Source organism: Aethalodelphis obliquidens, unplaced genomic scaffold, assembly GCF_003676395.1.
Source record: "Aethalodelphis obliquidens isolate GAN/ISIS:26980383/991018 unplaced genomic scaffold, ASM367639v1 scaffold96, whole genome shotgun sequence".
Taxonomy (NCBI): Eukaryota; Metazoa; Chordata; class Mammalia; order Artiodactyla; family Delphinidae; genus Aethalodelphis; species Aethalodelphis obliquidens.
The window spans coordinates 1,115,835-1,127,743 of record NW_020838040.1 but is presented as its reverse complement, the minus strand read 5'-3'; positions in this window follow the sequence as shown (position 1 = coordinate 1,127,743).

Here is an 11,909-nt window from a genome sequence, read left to right as displayed (position 1 = left end):
AAGGAAGTACACAGGGCAAACTGGTACTACCAAGACTGAAGAGACAGGCAGGTATTACTGTGAGTCTTGGCTTCCCAGAGCAGAGATTCATAAGGGAAAACCTTCACAGGAACCAGTGACAGGATAGAAAAGCATGAACTGTAATTAAAAACTTGCTGGAAGCTCAGTGAGTACAACTCAGAGTTATTGATAAAATCTCCAAGGGACCCCCATTTACTTTCAGTAGTCTGACCAGGTCCACACAGTAAATATAGAGAAAAAAAATTCCTCCTCTACTTTCAGCATGTGTAGGAGAAAAGGAACCACTTTGAAATACACCAGGTATTTTTCTTAACAAGGCCTGTCCTCAAGCGAAACAAATTAACCAGAGCCTAACCTGCTGGGTTAGGCAAGGATGGGAAATACACAACTACAGCTGTCTCTAGCCTTCCACCTGGGAGAATGGAAATACTGAACTCTGGACAACTCTAGCGATTCTATTCCACATAACCAGGGAGAAAAAAAAGTGAGAGACACTTGTGAAGTTCACAGTGCAGGGGCATAGGTTCACTAAAAGACAGAGACCTAATCATAGAACTATAGAATGCTTTTCTTCCCTGCACACCTCACCACTACACTACTAAAGGCCTATCTACAGCAGCTCTTTTTACTGTGTCTTCATGTCCATCAATCAAGAAAAAGTTATAAGACAAACAACCAAAAGGCAAAAAACACAAAGTGAAGAGACATAGCGAATATCAGAACCAAACATGGCAGTGGTGTTGGAATTATAAGAATGGGAATTTATAACAACTATGATTAATAGCCTAAGGGCTCTAAAGGACAAAGTAGACAGCATTCAAGAACAGAAGGGCAATGTAAGCAGAAAGATGAAAATCCTAAAAAAAAAACTTAAATGAAATGTTAGATATTAAAAATACTGTAACAGAAGTGAAGACTGACTTTTATGGGCTTATTAGCAGACAAGACATGGTTATAAAAAGAATCTCTGAGCTAAAGTATATGCCAATAGAATATTTAAGAACCAGAAAGGAAAGAGAACAAAGATGGAAGAAAAAAAAGCCCCAAACAGAACAGAATATCCAAGGACAAGAGGATAACTACGAAAGGTATAACATACATGTAATAGGAATACCATAGGGAGGAGAAAAAGAAAAAGGAACATAAAAAAATATTTGAACAATAATGTTTTCCTCAGAAAACAGGAGATTTTCATAAAACAGAATTCACCTTGATAAGTCTAATAAAGGATGTTTTTCCCCTATGATGATTAAGCCAAATTCTTCTTATTTACATATAAAAGTTATTCGTTTTTTTTCTTTTTTCTTTTTTGTCTAGTTTGGTTGCTGTGCCAAGAGAAGAAAGTGAAATTAAAAGAACTAACATGTAGCTTCTCTCTTTTGACCTCACTATTTTTTTCTAAACAACAAATTTAGAAGTTAATTGGGACTCCAAATGAATGAGCAGAGTTCTCCATGCTATACAATAGGTCCTTGTTTGTTATCTATTTTAAATATAGCAGTGAGTATATGTCAATCTCAAACTCCCAATCTATCCCTCCCACCTACACTTCCCTGCTGGTAACCATAAGTTTGTTCTCTAAGTCTGTGAGTCTGTTTCTGTTTTGTAAATAAGTTTATGTGAATCATTATTTTTTTCAGGTTCCACATATAAGTGGTATCAAATGGTATTTGTCTTTCTCTGCCTGACTTACTTCACTTAGTATGATAATATCCTGGTCCATCCATGTTGCTGCAAATGGCATTCTTTTTAATAGCTGAGTAATATTCCATTGTATATATGTACCACAACTTCTTTATCCAATCTTCTGTTGATGGACATTTAGGTTACTTCCATGTCTTTGCTATTGTAAATAGTATGAACACTGAAGTGCATATATACTTTTGAACCATGTTTTTCTTTGGATATATGCTCAGGAGTGGATTGCTGGATCATAAGGTAGCTCTATTTTTAGTTTCTTAAGGAACTTCCCTACTGTTCTCCATAGTGGCTGTACCAATTTACCTTCCCACCAACACTATAAAAGGGATTTCTTTTCTCCACACCCTCTCCAACATCTATTGCTTGTAGACATTTTGATGATGGCCATTCTGACCAGTGTGTGGTGATAGCTCATTGTAACTTTGATTTGCTTTTCTCTAATAATTAGCAATGTTGAGCATCTTTTCATGTGCCTCTTTTTTTTTTTTTTTTTTTTTTTTTGTGGTACGTGGGCCTCTCACTGTTGTGGCCTCTCCCATTGTGGAGCACAGGCTCTGGACACACAGGCTCAGTGGCCATGGCTCACGGGTCCAGCCTCTGTGCAGCATATGGGATCCTCCCGGACTGGGGCATGAATCCATGTCCCCTGCATCAGCAAGCAGACTCTCAACCACTGCGCCACTGGGGAAGCCGCATATGCCTCTTGACCACGTGCGTGTCTTCTATGGAGAAATGTGTAATTAGGTCTTCTGTTCATTTTTTGATTGAGTTCTTTGTTTTTTTGATATTGAGCCACATGAGCTCTTTGTAAATTTTGGAGATTAATTCCTTGTCAATCACATCATTTGCAAATATTTTCTCCCATTCTGTGGGCTGTCTTTTCATTTTGTTTATGGTTTCTTTTGCTGTGCAAAAACTTTTGAGTTTAATTAGATCCAATTTGTTTGTTTTTGTTATTATTTCCATTACTGTAGGAGACATATCCAAAAAGAAATACTGCTGCGATTTATGTGAAAGTGTTCTGCTTATGTTTTCCTCTAAGAGTTTTATGGTATCCAGCCGTACATTTAGATCTTTAATTTATTTTCAGTTTATTTTTGTGTATGGGGTTAGGGAGTGTTCTACTTTCATTCTTTTACATATAGCTGTCCAGTTTTCCCAGAACTACTTATTGAAGAGATTGTTTTTTTCTCCATTGTATATTCTTTCTTTCTTGTCATAGATTAGGTGAGCATAGGTACATGTGTTTATCTCTGGACTTTCTATCCTGTTCCATTGATATATACCTCTGTTTTTGTGGCAGAACCATAATGTTTTGATGACTGGAGCTTTGTAGTATGGTCTGAAGTCAGGGAGCCTGATTCCCCCAGTTCCATTTTTCTTTCTCAAGATTTCTTTTGCTATTTGAGATCTTTTGTGTCTTCATACAAATATTCAGATTTTGTGTTCTAGTTCTGTGAAAAATGCCATTGATAATTTGATAGAGATTGCATTGAATTTGTCGATTGCCTTGGGCACTATAGTCATTTTGAAAATATTGATTTTTGCAATCCAAGAACATGATAGGTCTTTCCATCTCTTTGTGTGTCATCTTCAGTTTCTTTCATCAGTGCCTTACAGTTTTCAAAATACAGGTCTTTGGTCTCCTTCAGTAGGTTTATTCCTAGGTATTTTATACTTGTTAATGCGATGGTAAATGCGATTGTTTCTTTAATTTCTCTTTCTGATCTTTTGTTGTTATACATAGAAATGCAACAGATTTCTGTGTACTAATTTTGTATCCTACAACCTTACAGAATTCATTGATGAGCTCTAGTAGTTTTCTGATAACATCTTTAGGATTTTCTATGTAGAGTATCATGTCATCTGCAAATAGTGAAATTTGTACTTCTTTTCCAATTTGGATTCCTTTTATTTCTTTTTCTTCTCTTATATCTGTGGCTAGGACTCCCAAAATTATGGTGAAAAAAAGTTGTGGGAGTGGACATCCTTGTCTTGTTCTTGATCTTCAAGGGAATGCTTTCAGCTTTTCACCATTGATTATGATGTCAGTTGTAGGTCTGTCATATATGACAGAGGTGTTTTCACTCTATGCCCACTTTCTGGTGACTTTTTATCATGAATATGTGTTGAATTTGTCAAAAGATTTTTCTGCATCTATTGAGATGATCATAGGGATTTTATTCTTCAATTTGTTGATATGATATATCACACTAATTCATTTGTGGCTATTGATAAATCCTTGCATCCTTGGGATAAATCCCATTTGATCATGGTGTATGATCCTTTTAATGTATTGTTGGATTCTGTTTGCTAGTATTTTGTTGAGGATTTTTGCATCTATTTTCATCAGTGATATTAGCCTGTAATTTTCTTGTATGTGGTATCTTCGTCTGCTTTTGGTATCAAGGTGATGATGGCCTTGTGGAACGAGTTTGGGAGTGTTCCTTCCTCTGCAATTTTTTGGAAGAGTTTCACAAGGATAAGTGTTAACTCTCTCTAAATGTTTAATAGAATTCGTCTGTGAAACCATCTGTTTCTGGACTTTTGTTTGTTCGGAGTTTTTTAACCACAGTTTCAATTTCAATACTTGTGATTAGCCTGTTCATATTTTCTATTTCTTCCTGGTTCAGTCCTAGGAGATTGCACCTTTCTAGGAATTTGTCCATTTCTTCTAGGTTGTCCATTTTATTGGCACATAATTACTTGTAGTAGTCTCTTATGATCCTTTGTATATCTGTGGTGTCCATTGTAACTTCTCCTTTTTCATTTCTAATTTTATTGATTTGAGTCCTCTCCCTCTTTTTCTTGATGAATCTGGACAAATGTTTATCAGTTTTGTTTATCTTTTCAAAGGACCAACTTTTAGTTTCATTGATCTTTTCTATTGTTTACGTGTCTCCATTTCATTTATATCTGCTCTGATCTTTATGATTTCTTTCCTTCTACTAACCTTCGGTTTTGTTTGTTCTTCTTTCTCTAGTTGCTTTAGGTGTATGGAGAGCTTGTTTAGTTGAGATTTTTCTTGTTTCCTGAGGTAAGGTTGTATTGCTATAAACTTCCCTGTTAGACCTGTTTTTGCTGTGTCCCATAGGTTTTGGTTGCTCGTACTTTCATTGTGATTTGTTCCTAGGTACTTTTTGATATCTTCTTTGATTTCTTCTGTGATCCATTTGTTGTTTAATAGCATATTGTTTATCTTCTATGTGTTTGTGTGCTTTTTACAGTTTTTTCTTGTAGTTGATTCCTAATCTCATAGCATTGTAGTCGAAAAAGATGCTTGAAATAAGTTCAATTTTCTTAATTTACCAAAGCTTGATTTCTGGCCTAGCATGTGATCAATCCTGGAGAATATTCCATACACACTTGAAAAGAATGTGTATTCTGCTGCTTTCAGATGGAATGCTCTATAAATATCAATTAAGTCAATCTGTTCTAATGTGTCATTTAAGGCCTGTGATTCCTTTTTGATTTTAGGTCTGGATGATCTGCCCATTGATGAAAGTGGGGTGTTAAAGTCCCCCACTATTATATTGTTACTGTTGATTTCTCCTTTTCTGGCTGTTAGTACTTGCCTTATATATTGAGGAGCTCCTTTGTTGGGTGCATATATATTTATAATTGTTAAATCTTCTTCTTGGATTGATCCCTTGGTCATTATGTAGTGTCCTTCTTTGTACCTTGTAACAGTCTTTATTTTAAAGTCTATTTTGTCTGATATGAGTATTGTTACTCCAGCTTTCCTTTGATTTCCATATGCATGGAATACCTTTTTCCATCCCTTCTCTTTCATTCTGTATGTGCCCCTGGATCTGAAGTGAGTCTTTTGTGGACAGCACATATATTGGTCTTGTTTTTGTATCCATTCAGCTAGTCTATGTGTTTTGATTGGAGCATGTAATCCTTACAGGTTTAAGGTAGTTATTGATATGTATGTTCTTATTGTCATTTTGTTAATTGTTTGGGTTGCTTTTATTTTTTTTAGTTCTTTTTCTTCCCTTCCTCTTTTGTTCTCTTCTGTTGACCTGATGATTAACTTTAGTTTTGTGTCTGGATTCCTTTTTCTTTTTGTGTATGTATCTATTGTAGATTTTCAGTTTGCCATTACCATAATGTTTTGATATAGCAGTTTATATATTAACAAGATTGTTTTAAGTTGCTGGTGTTTTAATTTCAAACGCATTTCCAAAATCCTGTATTTGTGCTCTCCTCTTCTTAAAATTGTTGGTTTTCATACATATTTGTGTGCAGATAATTTCCTACTTTTACTGTATGTTTACCATTATCAGTGGCCTTTTCCATTTGTAATTTTTTTTTTTATTTCTAATTATGACCTTTTCTTTCCCACCTAGAGAAGTTCTTTTAGCATTTGTTGCAAAGCACGTTTGGGAGTGCTGAATCCTCTTAGCTTTCCTCATCTGCCAAGGTTTTGATTGCCCCATTGAATCTGAATGAGAGTCTTGTTGGCTAGAATATTCTTGGTTGTAGGTAGTTCTCTTTCATCACTTTAAATATACCTTGCTACTCCCTTCTGGTCTGCAGGGTTTCTGCTGAGAAATCAGCTGATAAACTTATGTGAATACCCTTTTATGTTATCTGTTGTTTTTCTGTTGTTGCTTTTAACATTTTTTTATTTGTCTTTAATTTTTGTCTATTTGATTAGTTAGTGTCTCATTGTGTTTATCCTGTCAGGGACTCTCTGCACCTCCTAGACTTAGGCGACTGTTCCTTTTCCTATGTGAGTGAAGTTTTCAGCTATTAACTTTTCAAATATTTTCTCAGGTCTTTTCTCTCTCTCTTCTCTTTCTGGGACCCTTAAAATGCAAATGTTGATGTGTTTAATGTTGTCCCTGAGGCCTCTTTTACTGTCCTCATTTCTTTTCATTATTTTTTATTTATTCTGTCCTGTGGCAGTGATTTCCATCATTCTGTCTTCCAGCTCATTTATATGTTCTTCTGTCTCAGTTATTCTGCTATTGATTCCTTCTATTGTATTTTTCATTTCAGTTATTGCATTGTGCATCTCTGTTTTTTGTTCTTTAGTTCTTCTAGGTCTTTGTTAAACATTTCTTTTATCTTCTTGATCTGTGCCTTCATTCTTCTTCCGAGACCTTGGATCATCTTTACTATCATTACTCTGAATTCCTTTTCAGGTAGATTGCCTATGTCCACTTCATTTAGTTCTTCTGGGGTTTTATCTTGTTCCTTCTTCTGGGAAATATTCCTCTGCTGTCTCATTTTGTCATACTTTCTGTGATTGCGATTTTCCTTGCACAGTTTGCAGAGTTGTAGTTCTTCTTGCTTCTGCTGTCTGGCCCCTTGTGGGTGAGGTTGTCTAAAAGGCTTGAGCAGGATTTTGGGTAGGAGAAACTGGTTCCTGCCCACTTGTGTGTGGAGCTCTGTCTTGTCCCTCTAGTGAGCTGGGCCATGTAAAGTGGTGTATTTAGCAGGCAGCTGTGTGCTCAGGACAACTTTAAGCAGCCTGTCTGCTGATGGGTGTGGCTATGTTCCTGCCCCATTGGTTATTTGACCTGAGGTTCCCAGAACTGGGGCCTAAGGCTGTTGGGTGGGGCCAGATCTTCATGGGAAAATGGCAGCCTCCCAGAAGACTCACACCAATAAGTACTCCTCAGAACTATTGTCACTAGTGTTTTTGTCCCTGCAGTGAGCCACACCTGTCCCCCACCTCTGCAGGAGACCCTCCAATACTAGCAGGATAGTTTGGCCCAGTCTCTTATGAGGTCACTGCGTTTTTTCCTGTGTCCTGGTGCACACAATGTCTTGTGTGGAGTTTATGATTCCCCGAGTTCTATAGAATTCCTGCTCTCAAATCCTACTGGCCTTCAAAGCCAGATTCTCTGGTGGCTCCTCCTCCCATTACCAGACCCCCAGGCTTGGGGGCCTAACATAAGGCTCAGGACTTTCACTCCTGTGGGAGAACTTCTGTGGTATAATTATTTTTCCAGTTTATGGGTTACAGATACAGCAAGTATGGTGTTTGATTGTATTGTGATTGTGACCCTTCCACCATCTCATTGTGGCTTCTTCTTTGGATGTAGAGTAACATTTTTGGTTGGTTCTAGCAATTTTTATCAATGGTTGTTCAGCAGTTAGTTGTGATTTTGTTCATAAGAAGAGGTAAGCTCATGTCCTCCTACTCCTCCATCTTGTCTCTAAACATCAAAATTATTGTATCTTTACCACAGTTTTTAACTCAGCATTCTAAAAATGTTCTTCAATTATTTTAGATTTTTACTGAAAATTTTTATTTCAGCAATTATATCTTTACTCTCTAAGATTTTTAAATATTTCATTACTATAGAAATCTATCCTTTTATGTACAAAATTCTCAAATTTCTCTAAGCATGTTAATTTTTTGAGTTTTTCAATTTATTTCTATGTTCTGCATTATTAGGTTCCTCCAAGGTAACATATTGGTTTACTTTTTTTCATCTTTCTTTGCTGTTGTTACAGTTGTTGTTTGCTTTTGTTGCTGTTGTTGTTGCTAGTTTTACTCAAAATCTGGAATATGGAGCAGCTTGATCATATTTTCCTATTAATGTATAAGGTACTGTGATAATTATTAAATGGCTACCATGAATTTCCTCTGATTTAATTGGTCTCTTCTAAATAAGTGGATCATCATGAATTCTCATGGTTAAGGGGTGTATGTGAAGTGGGTCAAGGGATGGGTAAAATGGTTAGTCACCAGATTAGCTTCATGTTTGTTTCATAAGATTAGATCAAGATAGAAGACTCTCTCAACAAATGACTCACTCACAAAATGATGGAATGTCTTTATACACCTGATTTGTGTCTAAGTAAGTTTGTGTGTCTATATAGGTGGATGATGACAGCTACATCAATTGGCAACTTTAATATTAGGATACATTAGTTGGAGCACATAGGCAGACTACACATCAAATATTGAAATGAGCAAAGCTCAAAAATCTTCAAATTTGATCAAATTATTTATTTTTGCAATGTTTTTTTCTTCTTTAACCTGTATATATGGTGAATGATATTAATTGTCTAACCACTGTGAAACTAATTTTACATTCCTAGGATAAAATAAATGTTACAGCTAGAGCTGGGATAATGTTGCTAATATTTTATTTATAATTTGTACGCTTATGTTCAAGTGTTAAATGAACTTGTGATTTTCCTTTGTTTTAAGGTCACCACCTAGTTTTGCTGTCTTCATACATTGCACTATATATATATATGTACATATATAATATATATAAATATATATATATTTTATATATATATATTTCTATACATCACTCATTTTCCCCATTTGTTAGAGTTTGTATTAAAATTAAGATTATTTACTAAATAAGATTATTTATTACTTGTATTTTTCTTAAACTAACAAGTAAAATTATTTGTTTATAGTTTTTACATTTGGGAGCAGGTGGGGGAGGTGGGAACATATAGTAAGGCAAAGATTATCACCATTCTTTTTTTCCTCCTTTTTTTAATTATGGAAAATGTATACAACAAAGTATGTCATTTTAATAATTTTAAGTGTACAATTTAGTGTCATTAATTATATTTACTGTGCTATGCCAAAACTATTTCATCATCCCAAACAGAAAATTTGTAGCCATTAAGAATAACTCCCCATTGCCCTCTACTTCAGGTCCTGATAACCTCTAATATACTTTCTTTCTCTATGGCTTTTCCTATTCCAAGTATTTACTACAGATAAAATCATACAATATTTTTCTGTGTTCAGCATATTTCATTTAGCATTAAATTGTCAAGATCCATTATTTTGTAGCATGTATCATAGTTTCATTTCTTTTGATGACTAAATAATATTCCATTGTATGTTTGTGTGACATTTTGTTTATTCATTCATCTGTTGATGGACATTTGGATGTTTCTACTGTTTGGTTCTTGTGCACAATGAACATTGGTATAAAGTATCTGTTGAGTCCTTGTTTTCAATTATTTTGAGTATATATCTAGGATTGGAATTCCTGGGTTATAAGCTAATTCTATGTTTAGCTTTTTAAGAAATCAAAAACTGCATCCATGGTAGCTGCACCATTTTACAATCCCATTAGCAATGTATGAGAGTTCACATTCATCCAAATCCTTGCTAACACTTGTTATTTTCTGGGTTTTCTTTTGTTTCTAAAACAATTACAGCCACCTAGTATGTGTGAAGTAATATTTCACTGTAGTTTTGATTTGCATTTTCCTAATGACTAAAATTATTGAGCATCTTTTCATATGCTTATTGGCAATTTATTTAAATTCTTTGCCCATCTTTCAATTGTGTTGTTTGTCTTTTTGCTGGTGAGTTGCATTGTTTCCTTATATATTCTGAATATTAAACTCTTATTGGGTACATTACTTGTAAATTTTTTTATTCAATGAGTTGTCCTTTTACTATATTATTAGCTTTACTTGATGCACAAAACAAATTTACATGAAGCTCAATTTATCTATTTTTGTTGTTGTTGCTCATTCTTTTGGTGTTATAACTCTGAATACATTGCCACCTCTAAGGTCATGAAGACCAATCCATGTTCTCTTCTAAGAGTTTTTTTAATTTTACCTCATAATTAGGTTATTGAACCATTTTGACTTAATTTTTTATATAATATTGTAGAGGTCCAGCCTCATTCTTTGCATGTAGAAATCCCACTTTCTGAGAACTAGTTTTTAAGAGATTATTATTTTCCTATTGAATGGACTTGGCACCCATATCAAAAATAAGTTGATCATAGATGTATGGGTAGATTATTACTATTATTTAATGGTTATAAAATAATCCAAATGTTCTCTTTTGGTATTTTATTAATCAGAAGGATCTAAGTCAACAAATCTAGGATATTATCCATTGTTATCAGTTAAAATAATTTTCTCTCCTTTGTAATTTCATACTGAAATGATATGTTGTGACTTCTTATTATCTTCCAAATGTCCTAATTCATTTTAATATTTTACATTTATTTTTCTTGCTGTGATTAATTTTGTGACTTTGGGGGCAAAAAAGAGAGTTCCTTGCAAGGAAGAGAGCTCTGTCAAGTGCTGCAGAATCCTAACTCACCAATGAGACAAAACTAGTATTAAGACTGAACCAGAAAGAGATCCGATCTTACAAAGTCTGAATCCATCTTCATATTATTCAATTAAGATATTTTCCCAAAACCCAATTTCATGAAAAGAGCAAAATTAAGTCTTCTCCTAAGAAAGATAACATGAGGGAGGTGGCAAAGATGAACACACTTTCTCTCATGGATAAGAAACCATGAGATGAGTAAGAAAGGTGAAGACATGGTATAGTTAGGACCCACAACCCTGGGCTGGCAACACACAAATAGGAGGGCTATCACAATTTTAGAGGTTCTCCCCCAAATTTGAAAGTTATGAGTCCCACATTGGGCAGCCAGCCTGGGGATCCTGCACCATGAAGATGAATCCCCCAAAAGTTTATCTTTGAAGGCCAGCAAGGCTTATGTTCAGGAGAGCCAAATGTCTTGGGAAACAGAGACTCCACTCTTAAAGATCAAACACAAAATCTTACACACTCTGACTTTCAGTACAGAGGCAGTGGATTGAAAGGAACCTGGGTTAGACACACTTACTGATCTTGGAGGGCTGCCTAGAGACTCAAGAGGCAACTGACACTCCCACTGGGAATAGAGAGGCTGTCAATAGCCATTTTGGGGAGCTCATATTATGGCAATAACACCAGTACTGGCAAGCAACATTTTGGAATCCTGCATCTAGACCATTAGATCCTGGGACATAGCTTCACTCACCAGCAGGCCAGCCCCAGCACTGAATCCCCCATCCCAAGATACCCAACCAACCCTGCAGGGAAACCAACCTTCCCTCCAGTAGGCCCATAGACATGACATGAGGCACGGCCTCACAGCCAAACAAGTTGAAAGCCAGACCCACCTACCAGCATGCTTTCAGGAGTCAGCCCCACCACAACAGAAGGGCCCACACAGCCCACATAGGGGGCGCCTATAAAGCATATAGACAATCAGCTGACTTTTCAGAGAAAATTTGCAGGGAAGAAGGGGTGGCACAATATATTCAGTGTTGAAAGAAAAAAACAAAAAATAAACAAACAAAAACACAAAAAATAACAACTAAGAATACTTTACATGGCAAGTTTCTCATTAAGAATATGAAGGGTTTTATATATAAGCAAAATT